Here is a 23451-nt window from a genome sequence, read left to right on the forward strand (position 1 = left end):
TTTGTATCTAACATGGTAAGTTTTAATTTTGGAAATACACTAGTTAAACAGAATTAATTCCTTTAAAATTATTTTTTATTGTTTCACAACCTGCTTTCTTGAGCTGTTTTAGCATTTTCTCTTGTATGGTTTTCTCACTACCAGTGGGTTTTCCTTTATGACTCTGAAACCAATAAATGATCTACTCCAGTAAAAATATATTTCACGATAGAACTCATGACCTTACTATTATTGCAGGGAAAGGTTAGACATTCTCCTTTTTGGTAGCAGGGGTGGGTTTTGGCAGTTTTATCAAATAAGATAGAGTTCTGTTACTCTGCTCTAGTGGTTTTGCCCTTTAGAAGCTCTTCTGAGAATTGAACAGATTGTAGGACATGGATTCTAGAATATGACTTGAAAAGATACAAAATTGTAAATAAATAAAAAGCTTCCCAGTATTACTTAATATAGGCATAAATATTTAATTATATGACCTACAGATATGTCTAGCATTTTTCTTTATATTAGACATTATTAAAAGCCAATATGACTTTGTATTAGGTTTCAGAACACATGATGATAGCACCGTAGAATTTTACATCCTTGCTTTGCTAGCTACTGTATGCTTGAATGTAAGTAATTAAAATAAGTCCAGAAATGCAAGCAAATAACTTTTACTTTTTTAATAAAAATTACTTGTGCTGGAAGACATGAAGTGACATACTCAAAATGTAAGATCCCCAAAATATGACAGAATCCCTTTCTTTGGACATATTTTCTATGTTATACAATTTGGGAGGGAGCAGGTGAGACAAAATTACAGAAAATTAAACTTGATTACATCATCCAGGGAGAAATTCCTCTTCACACGTGAGAATCATTTTAATGCATTATAAGTAAGTTCCAATTAACCTTCAAAATAAGGCTTAAATAGAAAGTAAGTGTGGCATTAGCTTTGTTCTAATGAAGCTGAAAACAATCCCTGAACAGACTAGAAATGAAGCTGTACTTCTTGCTTTTTCTATTGTCATTAAGAGCAATCCATCTAATACAAGTATGTTTAACTTGGTTCATTCTGTTTTGGACATTTTTGAGGATATGACTATACATAAAGATTTTACTATATTGCCTATTTTATCTCAATAGATTAGTGCAAACAGGAAATAAAAAGGGTAGGGCATTATACAGGGCAGTACAGCTACTGAATTTTATGTATTCTTTACATATATTTGGTAACAAGGTTTTCTGCTTTAACTACTGCTCAGAATTTGCATGTTATCTTGTGCAGAAAGGAAATGGTAAAAAACAACTGCAGTTACTTCAGTCACAGAATGTTTGAAAACTGAATGTCAAAATATTCCAAATCCAATACAGATTTCCACTTACAAACAACTTTTCCAGACCTGGTCTTCCAACATCATGTCCTTTTTGAAATGCTGGCAAGCAAAATCCAATCTAGCTGATGTTGCAGAAATTACTAGTATCTTGAAAAGTGAGGGGTCTGAGGAAACAACACTTTAACCTGGATGCAGTAAAGTGTAATTTTAATATTTAATTTAGTTCACTTAAAGCACACATCTAAAAATAGTTATTGCGGGGATAAAAATTATTTTTGTTTTAGCAATATAGCAATAGTTGACATATAATCCCTCCTAACTTGACATTATTATATCTATTATTATAATAACATCATTATTATCACTAGAATATCAATGATGTAACTAAGAAAAATATTTTCAAAAAATCTTATTGATATATTTTAAAAAAAAGGTCAACACAAAACCCTGAGATGCCATAAAAATACAATATTAGTAGATCTTGCAGTAAAGTTAAGTTGTATGTCTTCAACTGCCTTCATGGGAAATGAATGATCCCAACAGACAAGTGTCAATGAGGAGGCATTTACTTTGACAGTAACATATACTGCCCTCTTAGTAAGTACTTGTGAGAAAAAGTCCATTTGGCCTGATTTATACACCATATGCGATGAACAGTCACTGTATGCACACCCATCATTCTAGATGCAGGTACGTGAAATAAAATTGCATGCATTTAAAAAGTGGATGGAAGCAATTAAATTAATTTGTGTCAAATGATACGCACAGCTTTTATTATATTCCTTTAGGGAATACAGGATCATATCAAACAAGAGCAGCTTTAAGTATTACTCTGGAAGCATCTTTGTAGCTACTGGGGTTGATCCAGGACTGTCAGAGCTCCATAAATTGCTACATAACCAATCTCAGAATCGCCGGAGTGTTCTGTTCGTGAGACTTGCTTACTGAGATTAATGCTTATAAAGGACATAAACTTCAGAGGAATTGATATGAATTGCTCTGCTTTTAACATGTTATTTAGCAGTGAAATGTGCTACTTTTTTAACCCATTCTGAACTCTCAGAGAGAGTTGAAGTGCTACTGGATGGAATACTTCAAGTAAAGGACAGAATCCTTATAGGCTGAGACTCTATATACAGCAATAATATAGAGGCTACACTCTGTAAGCAGACACTTGGGTATGATTGCTTTCCCAAGAGAGATCCTCTCCATTGGTAGTCTCAATGTCTCCTTGAGAGTTAGTTTTGGAGAGTTAGTTTTGAAGGGTTAGCCCTCACCAGACCTCAGATTTTGGGTCATATTTTATTCAGTAGACAAAAGAAAAATCACCTCCACTTACTATGTGTATATCATCCCATCCTACACCATTCCTAAAGCACACAGGAATCTGTGAGGATGAGCTGAAATATGATATCCTCTGGGCATTTCTGAAGGCACCATGGTCACCAGGGTCACACTGAGACCTCTGGGTAGTGCTACTTCTGTGAGCATGTTCAGGCCTGGAGTGCCCTTTGGACTGCATAAGTGGAGCAGGAAGATGCTGCAATTTATTCATAGCATGTATCAGAATCCAGTTAAGAATGCTGTGTACCTCCCTCACATGTGTTTCTGATAGAAATATACTGCCACTTACTGCCGTGGCAGCAAATCCAATCAGGTCTAAATCGGATCAATATGAACCTGCAAAAAATCGGAAAATCTGCAGTTAGAAAATGTGTTTCAGCAAGAGCTGCATAATTCTATTTTGGGACAAGGGCAACCTGGACTTTACAAATTTTCCACCATCCTAAAGAGTTACACTGACCACGTCCCACAAACTCGATGAAGGGTATGAAGCTGTCTTTGCTTTGAGCAGAGCTACAGCATTTTGATGTCATTTGCAACTACAATGGCTGAAAGGTTAAACTAAATGAAAATGTTTGAAGTCTGCTAGTTGAGCACATTTAAAATATAAAATGCATGAGAGGAAAGCATGCTTCAGAAATTTTGGAAGTAATCAAGGCATATTCAGAAACATCTTGTATATTAAACTAATTAGAAAAAAAAAGCAAGTAACACAAAACAGATAGAAAGAACATAAAATGTAATTCTAAAGGTTTAAAAAGCAACACTCCACAGGGATTCATTACACTTGCCTATTAACCTGGTTTAGTGTAAATTAGTAACTGAAACCAGGTATTGGTATATTCTTAACTGGTAATAATTAATGGGGATTTTAGTTTAAGTGTTTTGCAACACGTAGAACAAGGCTAGAAAAAGAAGAAAATAGAACACTAACAAGTTCTGAATTTCACTTAATGTAATAAAAATCACATCAACACAGCAGCTATTTAGTGAGTATTCTCAAGGATATCAGGTTTTCTATACAAGTGAACAGTTTAGCTGAGGCTTATGGAATAAAGCAGGAAATTAAAAAGCATTTCTTGCCTTCTACTAACTAAGAAAAGATTTTTTGATAGAACAGAAACATAACCAGGAACATCTTAAAGTACCAGATGTTTTAAATGACAGTTTTCTTCAAAATATTTTAAATAATGAATCTCCTCTGAACTGCTTTTACTTAAGCAAGTGAATATAAGGCTTCTGCAAGTTCTACTATGTAAGTCTCTTTTCCAAAAAGTAATACTAGAAAGATGCACTAGTAAGTGAACTAATTAACTAGACATTAGGGGATAACATGTATTTCACTATGTCTTCATTTCCAGTGTGCTGAATGCATACAATTTGCAAAGAACTGAAGACCTGGGGAAAAAATCCTATATAAATGTACTGTCTTTTTGGAAGCTAAGATGCATTAGCCTTTATTTATGCTATTACTTTTCCATGAAAAGCTCCATGTTTGAAGCACCAGTACAGCATACTGCCATTTCTTAGCCTACTAAACTGAAGTTTATTAAAGTTACAAGTATTGCAATAATAATCACTGCAAAAGGCAGGATAGCATCCACTCTGAATCTGACTTTTTCACAACTCTGCAAACATAGACCACATAATTTACAGTAAGTTAATATACACCTTTTTCCTCTGGCTTGGCTTCTTGACAGAAAGAACTCTGTGAAATTGATTAAAATCCAATTCTGCTCCAGAGTCGAATGATTACAATATTAGTTGAGAGCTTCTGAGCTCATATTTGTCCTTCTCTGCTTCTAGAGGGCTCTTTCAGAAGGTGCACCCAAAGAAAGTGCATCCTGAGGGGTATTTCCCATTAAGTGTGGTGGATATATTTTGCAACAGCGGGCACATCTACACTTCAAACTGCAGTGCAGTGTTGACATAACTGAGCCAGATTTATACTGGAACCAACCTAGCTATAATAACATGCAGTTCTGGATAAGCTAAGTTAATCTGGCTTGTAGGAGAATCAGTCAACCTTACGTACCATTTCCCACTCTATCATCCTGTGCTAATATGCTGAGGCTTTTCTATAACCTGTGCCAATATATCTTGCCTATCTGTAAGCCATCACCATAGAGTGCTGACAGAAGCTACATTTTGAAATGATGTAGGAGATACCTAAAAGACAGTAAAAGTTGGACCTTTTCTTCTCAGTTTCCAAACTTAGATATGTCTCAGTTTGAACTGGGTATCTCAGAGGATCAGTAACCACAGAAAATGGGGTCTTTCATTTCCACTTACTCAAAATTTTATGCAAATGTCATTATTCACATTATGTCTGTGTTCCTCCATACAGATGCCTTTCAAAATTTTTTTACGCCCATAAATGTCTTGTTTGTTTGAAAGGACAAGACTTACAGTAGAAGGCTTGAGAAACTTGAACTTTCATGATTTTTCTCCTGAGAGACTCCTGCTTCTGAGTGGACTTCACAGAACACTGCTATATGGACAGATCATAAGACAAAGGTGGATTGAGGGAGAAGCAGCTGTTCCAATAGTGAATTTTATGTGAAGTAGATTCACTAGACAACCCTAGTGTCCATTTTGCCTTACTAATGAAGCACTCCTTTTCCACAGCAAAAGGTGATAGTATATCACTCTGTCTATGCCCACATCTCTAGCTTTCAATGATCCCACTCAACTGCATAAAATAAAAAGCTATGTACAGCATTTTTAGAGATGTATTTATGGCATAGTACAGCAACAAAATCATTCTCTCTTTTTAGGTCAGTCATTAATTCTTTTGATAAGCAAAATGGCAATACAGCATATTGATAATCCATTTGACACAGATCCTCTTGTGTAAATCAAGAATGATTCAACCAAATGAGGTGCAATGCTTGCAAATATGTCAACAAATCACATTGTCTTAAAAGAGCCCTTTGTCTGGGGAAAAAAGTCTTCTTCCTGTTGCTTTCCTTATGGTTGCTTGTAGCTCTAAAGAAGTGTTAAGAAAAACTTTACTTGAGGGATTTGTTCATCAAATCTTATCACTGACTTCACCTTGGAAAATGATAGCAGGAAATAAATCTTGGATGCAAACATTTTCTTAGGTTGCACATGCAGGCCTTTCAGGCAAAATTCTTATTTATTTGGATAACGGGGAGGAATTTGGTAGGATTAAGCACTAGTATGCTTTTCTTCATTGCTGTTTCATAGAACAGAAATTTTTTGACATTTCTAAAATTTGTTACTGCCTCATTTATTCAATTTCTTAATTTGTAATCCCTGCTAAGGCAAAAGTCATACCGGATTGACTAGAAAAGTGACACAAACAGCCATTAATTTCTCCTTGGCTCTGTTACTAAAAAAAATTACTATTTTTTTTAATTGTCACATTATTAAATCTTGGAAACAGCTGTGCTTCATAATATATAACTCCAACCAGGGAACATCATCAGTAAACAACTATGACAGCATCTAGTCATTCATAAAAACTGCAGGACACTGTTCCCTTCCCCAAAAAGATAAAGTTCTTTTAATACACGGGGTTGTGCAGAAAGGAGCAGACAAGATCTCAAGGACACTGTTTATGAATACATGAATTGTGGCAGCCCCATTGGCAGGATATCAAGTCTGAAGGACTTACTGATCAAACATTATGTGAATGAAGTATTTGATACACTCACACAGACTTGGTATCATATCCAAATGAGACACTGCAGACTCAGATGTGTCTCATATTCTGTGAACGCACCAGGTGGAATCACTGGCTTATAACACCAGTGGTTTTGAAAGAACTTGAGATCCTACTCACCATCAACAGCAATCCTTACCTCACATAGCAAGGTTTTAACCTAGCTACTCAGAGAAACAAAGTAGAGCACTACACATTATAATTCTCTTTAAAGACTGTAAAAGGCATCTTACAGCAACACCTTAATAACCACATCATTAAGTACTAGACCTAAATGGAACAAAAAAGGACCTCCAAAGTAAATGCTCACTATCTTTTCTAAGCACTTCAAATCTTACTCTTGCTTATATTTGTGCAAAGCCACTTAGCTCAGTTCCATTGAGTTACTGATGTGGTTTGAGTGTAACTAACTGAGCACAGAATGCAATTTACAAGATTGCTATCTGAGAGTCTTGGGATCCTTACAGAAGAGAGCTGTGAATCAGAGCACGGCAGTATGATGAATCGGAAAGAGTTTTATGTAGGGAGTGGATAGAGAGAGCTAAGTGCCAGTGAAGAAAATTCAGGAAAAAGCTTTCCAAATTGGCACGATAAGGAAATACAGCAGAAAGCATGTACAGGAGGAGAAGGTCTGAATGGAATAAAACCAAGTTTGAGCTGATACACAAGGTGAATTTGTGGGGAATTTCAAAGATACAGTATTACACACTTTAGGAAGATGGCCAAAAAAGGTACAGGGCGTTTAGATAAGGGGAAGGGAAGACATTAGAAGAGTCAAGTCAGCTAAGAAAGTGTAGGTTACAAGGTTTATGTTACATTTTACAGGACTCAAAGTAAGAAAGTATTAAGGCACAGACAAGAGGTGGGAGGTGAGGAAAATGGTGTTATACAAGAATAGATGATGGGAAATTTTGGTAGCAATCTGAATATGAAAAGCAATGGAGATATGACATATGGCTTCTGTTGCCCACCACACTGATGAGAATAAATGCGATAAATAGTAACAGAATGACAGAGCAGGAAAGTATGTAGGAACAAGATGTAATTTTGACACTGGAAATACCCGTAAAATAGCTACATTGAAATAGCAAAGTTCAGGAGAAAACTGTTTTATTTTGTTGTACAACATTTACTTCCTGAGTTGTAAGACCACCAACATGACAAATGGCTTGGTTCACCTAACAGAAAATTCTATTAAGGGTAGGAGGCGGTGTCACAGCAGATCCTTTCATGTTTTTAAAAAACAGTATTTTCTCAGACAACAAGCAAATCAAGAAGTACAACTCCTGGCCTGTGGTAGAGCTGACAGATGTGCATAATTTCGAGTTACATGCCTTCATTCTATATGTCCAGCAATACTGCTGCAGAGCTGAATGAGAGAGATTATTTGTGGCTCCAGGCTCATACAATCAGCTTAGCACCATAAAGAACACAACAAGATGAGGTCTGCAAATTGGAAAGTTCAGTCTGGACACTGTTTTTTTTTTCAAGTGGATACATAATCCTCATTGTTTGTGATTGATCCTGTCTTAGCCAACAACTGAGACAACATTTCAATTCCAGGTCCCTGAAGTTCAGAGGTTTACAGCCTTCTGATCAGAAAGGTACACTGCATGGAATCTTTTCAAGTGCAAGATTATTTAACATGGTCAAAATAACTCCTCTTGGGAATATGAAACTAACTTTTATGCTTAGAAATATTTTGGTTTGTTTTTGCTTTTTTCTTTTTTTGGTACCTGCATGATTCAAATCCATTTTTAAAAAAGAAAACAATATTTAATCCTCACCTGTGAAGACATGGGTAGTTGGAGCAAATGAAGATAAAAATGTAAGATTTAAGAAAGGACCACAAAATTACATTATACTAATCTTACTTCCTGTGCAGTGAAGTTCATGGAACATACTCCACTAATTCCTGCACCCAAGTGATAGAACGGAACAATTTACACTGGAAGGAAACTCTGGAAGTCATCTGGTTCAAACCTCACTTCCTGAAAAGTCTAGAAAACAATATTGCAACACTGCGTACCAACAATTTAGTAAAGTTCAATGGCAGATCTTACAAAATGGGAGGATGTTAATCTCAGTCCATCCCATACACTGACAAGCACCAAGGCATATGTGACCAAAAATCTGTTCAGTACTCATAATGGAGGTACATTCCTTGCAATGACATGGTGGACGAGGGATGAGAGCTATCCAGTCTTCACCTTAAATTCTGGTTTCTTTTTAGGTAGGCAACCAGGTGCTGCTGCTGGATGTGTTTTTCTGTTGTCTTTAGGCAACAGCAAAGAATCTTTTCTTCCTGTCCCATCTCTGTGAGTCATCAGGATTTACTCACTGACCTGTCTCCTGAAGTGGGTGTCCTTTGAAGCTGTGTGCTGTTATCTAGATGACCTTCTAATTTGGCCGCCATCAACAGCCATTCTCATTTCTTTGGTGCTTCTACACCTATTCAATCCCAATTCACACCAATCAAGGTTTCCACTGCAATTCTCAACAGAAGTAAAGACAGGTCTGAAGGGCCTTGTCCATTTTGGTTTTGAATGTCTCCAGTGATGGTGAAGGGTTCACAAACCCTCTGGGCAATGACTTGCAGTGAAGAATACACTCATATGCTCGTTGGCTCTTTCACCATTCAGTGGGCAGATCCAAGACAACCTCTCATTCCAAACACATTGCTACCCCACATACAAAGCAAATGCAAGATGATAAGGAAAGTTTTCAAAGCCACACAAGGAACAGTAAATTTGAGAGGTTTGACAGGCATTGACATCTACCCGTGGTCAGTACAGATCACAGGGTTGCTCTAGAGAAACAAAGCCATCTGAATACCCACTTGGCTTCCATAATCCCCAACTAAAGAATAAGTGCTTGGACATGTTGGCTACTGCTATATGATTTACTGAATCCTCCCTGAGGCTGTTTGGCAGATGGCATTTTGCCCCTTACCTAGATGGAACTGCCAGTTGTGTCATAGCTTGGGGTCTAGTCATCCCTGAGGGTGGCAACCTCCTCTCTACCTCTAACATGAGGCTGGCCTTTAAGGGAGAGCCCTCAGTATTAGCAGAGGCACTTAGTGTAATTTCCATATGTGTGTCTTCATCTTTAGGATTCTATTCATTACACATTCTCAGCACTGTGAATGAACAGCAAAAGAAACATACAAACAAAATTGACTGTTGAGTACTTTTTTTGAATCACACAAGAACTGCAATATCAAATAAAGATAAAATTTATGTCTATATATTTGAACACAAATGATCACATTTTCAGGCATTTTTCTTTTTAATAAATTACTTTTTTGATTGTTCTGATTTTCAAAAGCAGGTCTAACATACAGTCCATTTTCCAAGAAGTGTTACAAAGGGCGAAGTGTGTTGCCTCCCACTTTATCCTTCCATACTTCTAAATCCGTTACTATATATTGGGGAAAATGCAAGATAATTGCAATTTTCACATTGAAAATGAGCACTGCTATCTCTTCATAAAAGAAAGTATAAGAGGTAAAATATTTTTGCTGGTGACTGTTGTTCAACTGGAATAAAACACTGCATTTCTGAAAATGCAGAAGAAAAGAAGTGGAAATGTTCAAGGCCAGCTTGGATGGGGCTTTGAGCAACCTGGTGCAGTGGACGGTGTCCCTGCCCTTGGCAGGAGGGTTGAAACTAGATGGACCTTTGAGGTCCCTGCCAACCCAAACCATTCTGTGATTCCATGAAAAGTAGCTCAATATATTTCTTTGAACGTTACATTAATAAAGTAATGATTTAACCTACAGGTGGCATCTGTACAATAATATCTAGTTGGATAATTTTATCTACCATTTGAAGAAAATTTATCAGTCGTAGTTATGCTCTACAATCAGTACTTGAAAGGGAGTGACACATACAAACACAGACATTCCCTGCCCGTAAGCCCACTTCACCAGAGGACACAAGATGTCTCTATTGAAAAGCTGATTCAAGACTGAAGAAAAGAAAGGTTTAACAGAATTACCAGGGAGTTACTTAAATAAAAGAGAAGCTTCGTTTAAACAATTTAAAGCTGAGACACAATGCCATTATCACAATGCCGTGTATTAATTATTATGTTTGCTCTTTCCGGCCTGTCACAATGATGAACAATAATGATTGCAGAGTGTGAGACATTCACCAGTTAGCTAATTCACCCAGTCTAGGCAAGGGATCAAAGATGTTTCTATACTGTCTGTTCCTTAACAACAGCCCTTTTTGGTTCCAAATGGAATGAAAAGACATCCTAGAATTGGAGTGACTTGCGCACATCTTGCCTGTCAGAGCCTAAAAGCCAGCTCCGGGAACACAATTGCCACAACTCTTAACTTCAGTCTTTCCAGGGCAGCTGGCACTGTGGAGAGGCAGAGACCAGATCTATGACTTCAGTTGCCTTCCTCTCAGCCCTCCAGTGGACCATCTCTAGTGTGTTAGTGTCAGTGCCATTCTTTGCTTGTGTGAAAGAAACGCTGGGGAAAAAACAACCCAAGTTTCATGGACATCTGGAATTGTACACGGGAAGTGAGCTTTGTCAAGTGTCCTCGCTGGAACCAGCGGGTTTAGCTGAACAGACCCCCAATATTTGCCCATTTCCTATCAACACAATTCCCTGTGGTTTCCCCATTATCACTTCGCTCATCAGTGAATGTATGATGCTTGCTGTTTGCTGCCTGGCACACTGCATTTCTTTTTGCAGATGGGTGAATAACCATTCATATCTCTGACTAGAGTCTTTCTTTTGCTAGAGATATGCAACTGGATTTGTGTGAGGCAGCTGCTCAGTATTTGTGTGCCAGTTTGAGTGGCCTAGTATGTCATGGTGGACAAATGACGTCAGTTCTGGAGCAGGCTTCACAGGAACTGTGCCACGGCTTAGTGCTATGAATGCTGATGAAATTGCTTTCCCAAGATTTGTTTCTTCTCTCAGAACAATATGATCTTGCAATATATGGGTTCAGTTTAATTTTTTTCTGTAAGTCTTACAGGCTTTGCCCATTGTCTGAGCGCTCCACACTCCTTCAGTGTATTCTCTAGAAAATTTGATATAAACATTTCAGTGTGTACTGGTAGTGAAAAATTAGGTATTTTAACAGACATACTGCCAGGGTAGAAATTCATTCTCATCCACATGTCAGTCCAGAAATCCCACTCCTAATTCATATTTCTTCCTAAAAGACCCTTAGCTTTCATATTCCCTACCATAAAAAAGCCCAAACCAAAACAAACAAAAACCCCCACAAAACCCAGCAAACCACTTCAATCCATTGTGGCTCAAAACTGATGCCAAATAACATTAATCTCCTTCTCTGGAATTTTCTGACATACCCTACTTGTTGCACTTCTGTCTGTTTAGATACTATTATTGTGCACAGCAAAGTTTGTATTATTGTGTCTTGTCCATGAAAGGTATTGCTAACGTTTGAACAACAAATAAGGAATTGAATCCATCAGCTACGTGCATTACTGTAACACACACATAAACATTTGAATTTTAATTTTATGCATATACAAACATAAAAGGAAATGTTCATTGAAGTTGCCCTTTGTCAACCCTCCAAACATCCCCAAACAAATGCAACTCTTCAAACATGATCAAAGAAGCTCTGGGCCAGCAGTAACAGGGTGATATGAACCTTACTTTTCAATACAAACAGCCATGTGCTGATCACTGTGTATTTTTTATTTCCCAGGAGTTATTATTTCTCATAGCATTATTTCTTGCTTCTTTTTGCTGTTTATCTCTACTTTGGCTAACACTGTCAATGTGCGAGCAGGAAAATAAAATGTATAGGATAACTCTTTGAAAGACCTTTAAAAAAAATTAAAATCTGTGTTCCAATGAGGTTGGCTTTCTTCACTCACGCAGACAGGATCAAAAGTGAAATAAAGGGGTGAAAAAAACTAAGAATAAAGACATAATACTGCTATTGAAAGAGGTGCAGAGTGGTACAGCATAAAGGAGGAGGCATCGACTATGCAGCAGGATTGTTTATTACAAGTTACTATTTTACAGTCAGTGGACAGATACTTCTTTTTTGGACATGAATTATGTCCACAGTTGCACTTTACTGATCATACTGTGTGAAATTGTTTCTCTTCCTAGAGCAACAGGCAAACAAAAGGTGACAGGGATGAACTTTTTGTACAGTAATTTACAGCACTGTACACAGGAAATTTCCACACATGTATCTGTAATGTCAATTTATACCCTTGGTCTGGCTGGCAAATATAAATATATATGAGCATATATTTGCATACTTTAAAATATTCCAGCTCTCTTGAGAAGGTAGCATGTATAAGTGTGTGTCTGCACATGTGTGTGGACTAGAACTACAGAGAATTTACTTTCTCAAGAGACCTACAGAATTTTGAATATACACATATGCACTATGTGAGCTATCTATATAAATGAGTGAGGGAAGCATCATAATAATATTAATTAATATTATTAAAACTGAAAATTAATTAAAAAACTGACACAACACATTTCTTTTCATGAATAATTCTACTTTACTGAAACAGAAAAATAGGCAGATGACTTAATTTTCAACACAGCATGAAGTTCAGAAGGCTGTTCAATTTGTTCATAGCCATATCTGAATATCAAAACTGCATTTATAAGAACCATGCCAGAAAGTTTCTTCCTATGTGTTCTTTTGATATGCTTCCCTCCTCCCAGTCCCAAAGTCAATGAGAATTCATATTTTAATAAATCTATGTCAACATTTGCTACCGAACCCTTACATTTACACCACTGAACACACTGAAAACTATCCTCAAACCCTAAAACCCACACTTCAGCAAGAAGCAAATGTTTTGGCCAAGTTGCAATATATTCAAAAAAACGATTTTCTTAATGCAAATGTTGTCAGATCCATTACCACAGCACACTACTGTAGGACAAATTATCTTGGGAGATATACCAGGGAAAGGTAGAGAGGCACAACTGCACTTAATGTTTCTCTATTTCAGGCTTATAAAATGCTTTAACTTGCCTGTTAGATGGCATAGCAGTCATGTAAGAAAGTTTCATTTATTCTTCAGAAACAGATGACACAAAATTTACCGAAACTTGGTTCCTTTGGGATTTTTGTGGGATTCATCAATATGCAATATTATTACATCATTTTTACATCACCTGCACACCATAAATTTTCAGCTCTGACTTGCTCTTTCCAAGTCTTGCAAGAACTGTTTCTCTATTTTCCCATTCAAGAAAGCATCCTTCTTCGGATCCCTTCTTCAGAGCACATGTACAAGTCTCTCTATGCTTAAGTTTCACTGAAAGTAGATGTATGCCTAAGTGTGATCCTATTGTCTTAAGAGGATATTTTATATTCTAGGATATGAATTGCCAAAATACAACATGTAAAATAGAAGTGTGATGTTTGAGAAAGTATTTTGCTGAGCTTCCAGGGACTTACCTGCCAGCTGCCAAGCTCGCTTACAGTTTTAGGCTCAATCTATTCATCCATCCATCACCAAAGGGTCTGAATGACTGATAACAAAAACAGATGAATCATTGATGGTATGCTCTCTGTTCTCTCTTTGTCCTGTGGGAGACATGGTATTTGACAATTAAGTTTAACATTTTAGGCTAAGAAAAACTTACAGTGTAAACAGGGCAGTTTTATCTTACTGGAGAGATACTCGTACCTAATTTTTAAAACATAGAGTGGGCTAGAAATGAAATTTTTCATTGTTAGCTGATCTTTAAATGAGCAGGTACTCATGCCTATAATTTTGAGTGTAAAATACCACCTAATGGCCAATGAAGAATAACATAAGCTATACAGTCAGAAGGTGCTCTCCTCTTTGGACTTTTCACATAGATCTGACTAGTAAGATCATATTTCATTTCCATAAACAAGTGTTATTCAAGGTGTCAACTTTGAGCTTAATAGCACAAACATCAAGGACTTAATCTCAGAGACGTATTGGAAGGAAAAGACAACTTCTGGTCTGCCATGAAGATGTCAGAGAAGAAAGGAGAAATACATTTGAATCTTGAAAAATGCAGAGAGCACTTCCAGCTATCAACTTTTCTCAAGTGATACAAATAAAATGAGGAATTAAGAAAATACAAAAAGCATTTATCTTTAATATTTAAGCACTTTCTAGCTGTATTGTTACCATATCAGATCACTATAGACAAAGCTATGACCATTCACATAAGCTGGGTACCTAACTCACACTGTGAATGAAGCATGTAGATTAAAAATTCACAGCCTTTTCTCCACTAATACCTGCTAGAAGGGATTATCCAATAGGTATGTTTTAAATGGGAGGCTGAGAACTAGGCTAATACATTTTTTCACCTTTGGACTTGAAGGAAATATAAAATAACTTCTGATTAATTGTATATCTTATACAAAAATTTGGCAGAAAATTAAATGTCTAAGAGGACAGGATTATTTAGCAAACTGGGCTCATTCAAACAAAATGCATCTGAATACAACCAGATACAGAGATTGGAATTGTCAAACCAGTCCTTGAGAATGGGGAACAATTTAATGGAAAACAAATAAACTGAAAAAATACAAAATCATAGAATAGAACAGTTTGGGTTGAAAGGTACCTTTAAAAGTCATCTAGTCCAACTCCCCTGAAATGTGCAGGGACATGTAGAAGTCACAGAGGACAAATCATTGAGTGTCAGATCATGGCAAAATGGATTTGGCAACATGGATTTAGCAACATGGGATAGTTGAGGAGGGAAACACAGCTGGGTTCTACCTCTAGATACCATTACCTTTTATGCTGCAGTGAAAGTCAAACTAAGATATTTTGTACAGTTCTGATGTTCACATCCTATAAAGGACATTGAACGACTGGACAGTTTCTCACAGAACAGTGAGATCAGTCACAAAAAAAATATTTAGGAGCTGAATAGAACTCCCTCATCTGAAGGCTTTAAAGAGCTCAATCTGTTTAGTTTGCCAGAGAATGAGAGGCAACTTGATTACAGGAATAAAGCATCAGGTACAAAAGCGCTCTTTGATTTAGTGGACACAGTAAAATGTCTGTAATACGCTGAAAACAAATCCAAGAGCATTACAAAACATCAGCATTCCAATGAATATATGTTTTACAATACAGTTTTAGTCATACAACAACACATCATATTCTTCCACAGCAGGCTTCATCGAGTGTGCAGTATAGTCGGCAGTTACTTAGTGAATGCTTTGTTTTATTCTTATTGTTTAATTTGTGGCCCTGCAATTCATTCATTGTACTATGTGAACCTAGCACCAAACACATCACTGATCTTTTTTTTTTTACTTTCATTTAGTTGTCACTTTAACAGCATACAAGTACAACTCAATGAACTACAAAAGATACAGGAAGATAAAAGCCCTCATTACACACACGTTATACAACATGGTGATTCAAATACTACCCAAAATTTCTGCTTAAGGTGTTTACAAAACTCTAGCTAAATAAACTACATATTTGCAATAGCCATAGATGCACTGGTAAGCCTTAACAAGCTTTTTTTCAAGAGTTACTTGTAGGAATTGTTTGAAGAGTGAAAAGCCAGTATCAGCTTGAGTTTTGAGTAGGTTTGTTTTCAACAGAGAATACTACTATGGAAATACTCCAGGTCCCCCATCATGTATTGGGAGACAAATGGCTTCTGCAGGTTCTTGGTAGACATCTGCAGGGTACCTCCTCAGCGGTCAAGCCATACTTTCACATAAAGCTGTGCCACAGCAGAAGCTTCAAGGTCAGATGCTTTTTCAAGCAGACTCTCATCACTGCTTGTGAGTCACCAAGGGGGGAATATTTTCTTTCCGTTCACAAGAGAACATCTCCTGCCTGAGTACATCCATCCGAAATGTGAGTTTTCTTTCTTTGTCATGAACTGCCTGCCAAGATGAGTTCCCCTGCCTGGAACACCACCTGCCCTGAAACTATTATGAAAAGGTTTGGGTTTCTAGGCCAACACCCTTTGCCACAGATATTGCTGATGAAGCCTTGAAGGCTTACAAAAGGGGGTCTAAAAGAAGGTTTCAGCACCTCACTGGGCCATCCACTGTGAGGAACTGATGCACACAGTCTAATATCTACAGACTTTCCTGGCTGGGTCTCCACCAGCCTGTCCCTGTCCTGTCTCGACTCCTCATACCAGTTCCAGGTAACTCTCCCACTATGCCCCTTGACTCCAGGGCTACATCTCCATCATGGACCGCACATCAAACCCCACCTTGTTCCTCACTGCAGCTCCATATACCTTCAGGTTTTCTCAAATCCAGATTGTCACATCCCTTTCTTTCTAGTAGGCTGCCATTTCTGCAAATAACTTGGGCAATTCCTAATTAAGATAGGAAAGCTGAGAGATAAAACAGTCTATTACATTTCTTTCCCCAATTTCTGAATATGGCAACACCAGCAGTAGTAATCTTTATAGATGCCACTTTCAAAATGTGATATATATCTACAAAACACCTGTGAACCTGAGTCTTTCAGGGAACTACAACTTTGTAACACTTTGGTTAAATTTCCTGGAAATGGCAAGAAGTATCAGACAGAACCTTAATGAATTTGAAGTCTGCTCAACACACCTGAGATAGAACATCTCAGGTTTTCACACTACCTGGACTAAACTTTAACTGCTGCTGTGTTATTTGAACTTTTACTGAATGTTTATGTTCACCCATCTACAGCCGAAAAGTTAAAATGGGAAAAGGAAAGGTATGCTGAATTATGGCATTTATTATGCCTAAAATCCTGCTACATCATCTCTGCAGGAAAAACAAGCTGAATGAAACACAGAGGATTGGATTTAAAAAATTTAAAAATAAAGAGCTGTAGTGGGTTAAAAGCTGCACATCTTGTACTTCATCTGTCTTTGCAAATGAATTTGAAACCTAAGGTACATTTTGAAGAGGCTTGAGCTCTTTGCATCTTACCACAGCACTCTCACACTTGCAAATGTGTTTTTTATACTAGAAAGTCACAATTATTGTGTGTTATACACTGTGACACATAAGGTGCATATCTGCCCATACTATATTACTGTCAGAACAGCAGTTTATATTGGATAGGCAACGCTTCAGCACACAATGTGTGCAAAGGCCACAGGAGAATTTCCTGAGCTTTGCTCTCCAAGGATCCCTAATACTCCTTAGCAACCTGTCTGGAAGGACTGAAATCACAACCTCTAGGCAGCAGTCCCTGTATATTTGAAATAGTTGCTGGCTACAGCAATCACACGTACATCTCCAGAAAAAAAACATTTAACAGCAAGTCATCACACCTAGGATATAGACAAACACGTTAAACTCAGACTGAGGACAGCAAGAGGAATACTAGCAAACAGACCCCTGCAGTGGGCTTATATCAGTGCACAGATTCCACAGCTTTAGAAGAACAGGCTTCTTATAAACCCAGTGTGGACTGAAGAACATCAGAAACGTGTGAAATAACTGAGAGATCTTAGCCTGAGAGACTAAGATCTAATTGTTAGAACTGTTTAGACCATCAGAAACCCTTATGCATGTCAGGCTCTATTATCGGATGTATTATCTGTACTGAACTATTGTGTTCTTTCCTGATACTGTCTCAGCTGCTACATTGTTTTTACCTCTGATAAACTTCATCTAGTGGAGTTTGCAATTGTTCCACAAGGAACAATTTCAGGACTGAAATGCCACTTGTTAGTGTAACTATATATATTTTACTTATCCCTTTTGCCTTTAAGGCAAGATCGTATTGAGTTCTGATATTTCTCATTCTCTGCATGCAGCTAAGGGAGTAGAAGTGTCCGGGTCTTTATTATACACAGCTGACCTTTTATTTCCTGCTAGGTGCATTCAATTTCAGATAGCCCAGAGTATGGTCTTGAAATGCTATTTTCCATCATGCTAAACTCATCTGAGGTCTCCATTTTCACACATCTAATAAACTCAAGAGTTTTCTTTCCAGTGTTGCATGGGAAAACAGAGGTCATTCAGAAGGTTATGACTTTTTCAACAGAACAACTGTTGTGACACTTTTGAAAAAAGCAAAGGATAAGCACTTATAAACACTGGGCAAACCACTGCAATCAACGTATCTGAGAAATTCCACCCTTTTTTTTTGTTGTTGCTGTTTTTAAAAAACTACATCTGAATTCCACTGCATCTATCACTATATTACTAGTTTAAATTTTATATTGAGAAATGTTTCAAATTTATTAAGCCTCATTTAAAACTTAATTTCATTTATACATCTTCTGCAAGAGAAGCCTGTCTCCATTTTCTATGCTACTTGTATTCATGATTGCTGAAGAGCTGTGTCTTCTCCTTCCACTATTTGCACATCATTTACTTAAATGGTATTGGTAGCTCCACTTAACATTTCACTTATATGCTTCTCAAACTTCTTGCAGTCAACGCTTAGCCTTTGAGTTCTGATGCCCTGATACTACCTTATGCATAGAGTTTAAGATCTCTAATAATCTGATATTTAGATTACATATTACCTAAAATGTCAATTCTTGTCCACCCACTCAATAACTATGATAGCCAGATGCTCCTCATCTCACATATTATTTCCCTTTTTCCCCTTGTTCACATTCAAGAAGATTCCCATCTAGAATATGCTGCCGGCTGCATACAAGTCACAGCACAATTTTGCCTTGCCTCGCTATCTAGTTTATTTCCTAAATCACTCAGCAACGAACGATAATGATTGCTCCTCAGGACCTCATCATGCAGGGTCAGCCGTTCTGTTATCATTGGGAAGTTCCTCTGAATTTTAAACTTCTGCTGAAATGCATGGTTTTTCATACAGCCAACTACTATTCGGATGTTATTGATTGCAGCCACCACAAGCATTGCTCAGGCAGATGACCTGCTAATGACCTTCCCATCCACTCTCTGATATAAGTAGGTGAGGACTGCTAATTCTTGCCTAACCTTGGCTGCACGAGATAAGCAAATGTTTATCACCTCTACCATCTTAGACTCTGACTCTGAAAGCTACACTCATTTTACCTAAAACCCTTCGGCACACTTACTCCTAGAAGCAAGCAGTGATTTTCTTGTTTATATATAGCACCAATCCTTTATTTTTTTTTCCAAGTGGCGCATTTTAAAACTATCATCCTATTTATCATTACTTCATAAAGCTAAAGAAATGAAACTTTGCAACCCCAAAATTTCCAGATGGTCTTTTTTTTTTTTTATACCACCACCACCAAAATTATTATTATTATTATCATCAAGGGATAACCTTAAGGGACGAGGAGAAGCGCTGCCCCGGTGTGGAGGGCGAGCCGAGCCCACTGGTTGCCGCCCGGGGCGCGGATCCCGCCCGTGCCGTCCCCTCCCGCCGCCGCCGCCCCGGCCAGCGGGGGGTACCCGGGGGGAGCCGCACCACCGCCGCGGCCAACTCGGGAAGGGGCCGCCCGGGGCGTACCTGCGGCTCCCCTCTCGCACCCCTCCCCGCTGTCCATCGGTTGCCACAGATGCGAGCAGAGGGAAGGACGGACGGACGCCTCCCCCTCTCCCCCACAGCCGCCGCCCGGCCCGCGGGGGGAGACCCTCTCTCCCCCGGCGGCAGGTCCCCGAGCCTCGCCGCCGGGCATCCTCTCGCCCCGTACCTGTCGCGGTGTCCTCGGGAGAGGGATCCGCGTCCCCCCGCAGCCCCGGCGCAGCAGCGGGCGGCCGGGCTTTGTTACTACTCGGAAGAGCCGCGGCTCAGCGCCGTCGCTATAGAAACTGGCTGCGCCTCGAACAGACACCGGCGAGTGGCGGGAGGGAGGCGGGAGCCGGGCGGAGGTGTGGGGTGAGGAGAGAGCCGTTCATTCAGGAATATCTTGGCCTTTTCCTCCTCCTTCGCCTCCGCCTGCAGCCAGCCCCCGGTACCGCCCAGCCCGGCCGGGGGGTGGGAAGGCGCCTCGCCGCCCTCACCTTTACCCGCATCCCTGGGTTAGGATGTGGCCCCTTGGCTCAGAGCACCCCCGCCCCATCCTTGCCACCTCCTCAGGGATACTTGCCCCCAAAACGCACACAGAGGTACACTCACACTCCGAGAGCGGACCTCAGGGCAGCGAGGACCCGGGGAGCACCCGTACCGTGAAATGTCCGGAGTTCACCTGCACTCCCGCTCCCGCTCCTCCCCGCCTTTGCAGCCCGTTTGATCTCAGAGCATCACCACAAAACCCCGACGAAGCCGGGACCTAACTTTTTTAGCAACAGCTTTTCATTTTGTGAAAGTGGTTTAGCTACACATCCTCAGGTGAGGAACTGCTTTTGTGCGGGAACTTGCTGCTGGAACCCCTCTGGACAGCAGCTCGTGATCGCTGAAGATCCAAGGATTCAGTAGGGTTTTGGAATTCTGTGGAGTATTTAGTATGATGCAGCAGACCCTAAGGGTTGAGGAGGTGTAGGGCCCACGGCCCTGGGCGCTATGCAGGCAGCAAATGGGAAGGGAAACAGGGGTGATGGGAAGGAAGAGGAGGGAAAGGCTGAGAACTGATCAGGGTAAAGTGGCCAGGTGGGTGCGAGATATTATTGTGTTCTGCCAATTTTTAGATTTAGGGTCTTCCTTCTGTTATCTTGAGTCTAGGGAGTAGCATGTTTTCCTACAGCAACAGCCTACAGTGTGTCATGGAGGCCCATCTTCACATCTTTCTCCTTGCTTGGCATGACTGACAAAAGCTGAGGCAGTCCCTCCTTTCTTCTTCCTTTCCTCCTCCACTGGAGGTCCAGTCGTATCAGTTTGTTGAATCTATTCTCTTCTAATTTCTCTGCCTGAAACATTCTTATTCTCTCTGTCAATAGTAGTAAAGTAGATAAAACATCCTTCAAAGTGCAAGATGGATCTCCCCTTTTCTCTTTCCCTGGTTTGTATTGATTAAACTGGACTTTTTAAGTTTGCCAAACAGAAGAAGCCCAACATGCAAGGAACAACTCGGAGGCTGCATTATCCATCTCAGCTACTGCTAAGCTACAGGGGATGACTATTAAGTATCAGCACTGCAAGTCACTGTGAGTTGATGAATCTGCGCCAAGAGCTGCTGGCACACTGCAGAAAATACTCTTTAGGAAGAGTTTGCCAAAGACAAGAAAGACCCCCACTAGAGCTCTTCACAAAACAACGCGGCTTACAGCAGAGCTGCTGGCAGACCTTAACACAGCCAAATGACAATGATGGCACAAATGAGGGAGACAGAAGGTTGGGTACCAAAGACAGGGGGTCACCACATATCTATCTATCTAATTGCATGCTAAATATTAATTCTAGAATTTAAAAAAAAAAAAGTAAATCCAGTCAGAGCATAGCACAGTTTATTTTTTGTTTGTTTTACCTTATAGTGAATTTGCTTGCTCTGAAGTGGAAAGACTAACATTAGAGAAGTGAAAGATCTGCCACATGCTGGATCTCATAGCATAGGAGAAATTCTGCTCATATTTCCTGATATAAAAGAATGCTCACATCCTTTTAATCAAATGGAGTATCAATATTCATAACAATTCAAACAAATATAGTTTAAAAAACCCCTAAAATGCTGGAAAGCAATTCATATTACAAAATCTTTTAGAAGAGTAAGAATGCTTTTTAACTTAAGGTGCATTTAGAGAAGACAGTTGAGCAACATAAATGTTGCTCAAAGAAATGGTCATTGTTTTGACAGCAAGAAATGCAATGCTGTTGCTATGATGCCTATTCATTTTTCTTACAAAATAAATTCATAACACTTTCTCCCAGGTGGAGGCACAGGAAGAGATAGAAAAATTATAGGGAAGACATACTTACTATCTGGTCTTCACTGATACAAGGCACCGGAGTACTGATATTATTTCGTGTGTTCCTGGGGCTTTTAATCTTCAATGCAGTTTTACACACAGACTTATAAACATATCCCTCTCTAGGTTGAAGGTGAAGAATAACATTTCCAGAAGGGGCAATTGAGACGATTGGATGATATCTTAAAATACTTGCAGGAAAACTCAACAGGACATATCTTAGTACTGTGCAGATATCCATGCCTTCTAGATTACTTTTCCTTGTTAGGGTTACAGTGGTATTTTACTAACAGAGATGAGCCATTTTTGTAGATGGATATCACCTGTATCTTTAGGACAGAACCTTAGCCAGTTCACTGTTCTAGTGCTTGTAAAGTATTTTACTGTGTGGTTTTTGTTCTTTTTCCTTTTTTCTTTTTTTTTAACTCTGCTTGAAGTGTATTTAATTTTGACTAGCTTAATGCCGTTTGGAGCCTAACTTTTGCAATAGTATTTACAAAGTAGGGTTGTTCGCAGTCACAATAGTTCCATATGTATAGTGAGGGGAATGAAACACAAGAATATTAAACGCTTGCATCGCAGTAATAAATCAGTATTAAATCAGCATTACATTTTGTAACATTTTAACACTAACTGCCTTTATGTTTTGACATTTTGTCCCTATTTCTCCCAATTTGGCTTAAGGACAATATGTTTGATATCCACAACTGTAATGCCTTCTGGCAATAATTTTTAAGGAGCGTCTACTTCTTTGGGGGAGGGTGACAAACCCCCCAAAAAAGAACATCTAAAAAAATGTGTACTATGTGTGATATGACCATGGGCAGCTTCTGACTCAGCAGTGACATGTGCGTCTTTCCTAGCGTAGAGGATTTTTTCCAGTAACTTGGTGTACTGAAGGAATTCATTGTGGAACATTGAACATTCATGTGGAGCAGAACAGCTTTTGATGGTGTCCCCTCTCTTTTGCCGTTTGTTGTCACACCAAACAGCATTCATCCCACCAAACACTTTTGGCCTATTTGTTCCTTGGAAGCAGAGCAAAGTATCCTTAACTATCACTAAAACCTTGAATAAAGAATACTTCAGCTGAAGGAATGAAACACATTCTTATCACATCACATTAAAACAAAAGAGAGGGGTAAACTGAACTAACAATATTTAATACTAATATTAATTATCATTACTACTATTATTATTATCATTGTGGTGCAGCTTCTAGGCTGTACCAACACCAGGCACTGTTTTCCCATAGAAAAAAATATAGGCAATTTCTGCCCAGAAGAGTTTTTCTTAGAATTAAATGTTTTTCCTGAGGGCCTGAAATGCCATTAGTTACACATTTGGATAGT

The 23451-nt window shown here is 38.8% G+C and overlaps 1 protein-coding gene across 3 annotated transcripts in view; it reads right to left on the reverse strand.

Moving 5' to 3' along the window:
* Positions 1 to 20122, reverse strand: part of RNF182 (ring finger protein 182) — a 32024-nt gene extending 11902 nt beyond the window's left edge. For 2 of the 3 annotated variants that reach the window (XM_027676080.1, XM_027676079.1), the window contains exons 1-2: positions 19951 to 20122; positions 13787 to 13915 (exon numbers count right to left, since the gene is read on the reverse strand). The gene's annotated coding sequence lies outside the window, so the exon portion shown is untranslated. Of the gene's footprint in view, positions 1 to 1365; positions 1523 to 13786; positions 13916 to 19950 lie in introns of those variants that run through there. The other variant, XM_027676082.1, reaches the window with a different exon arrangement.
* Between the last annotated feature and the right edge of the window lie 3329 nt (positions 20123 to 23451).

Source organism: Neopelma chrysocephalum, unplaced genomic scaffold, assembly GCF_003984885.1.
Source record: "Neopelma chrysocephalum unplaced genomic scaffold, ASM398488v2 Primary Assembly neopelma1_26, whole genome shotgun sequence".
Taxonomy (NCBI): Eukaryota; Metazoa; Chordata; class Aves; order Passeriformes; family Pipridae; genus Neopelma; species Neopelma chrysocephalum.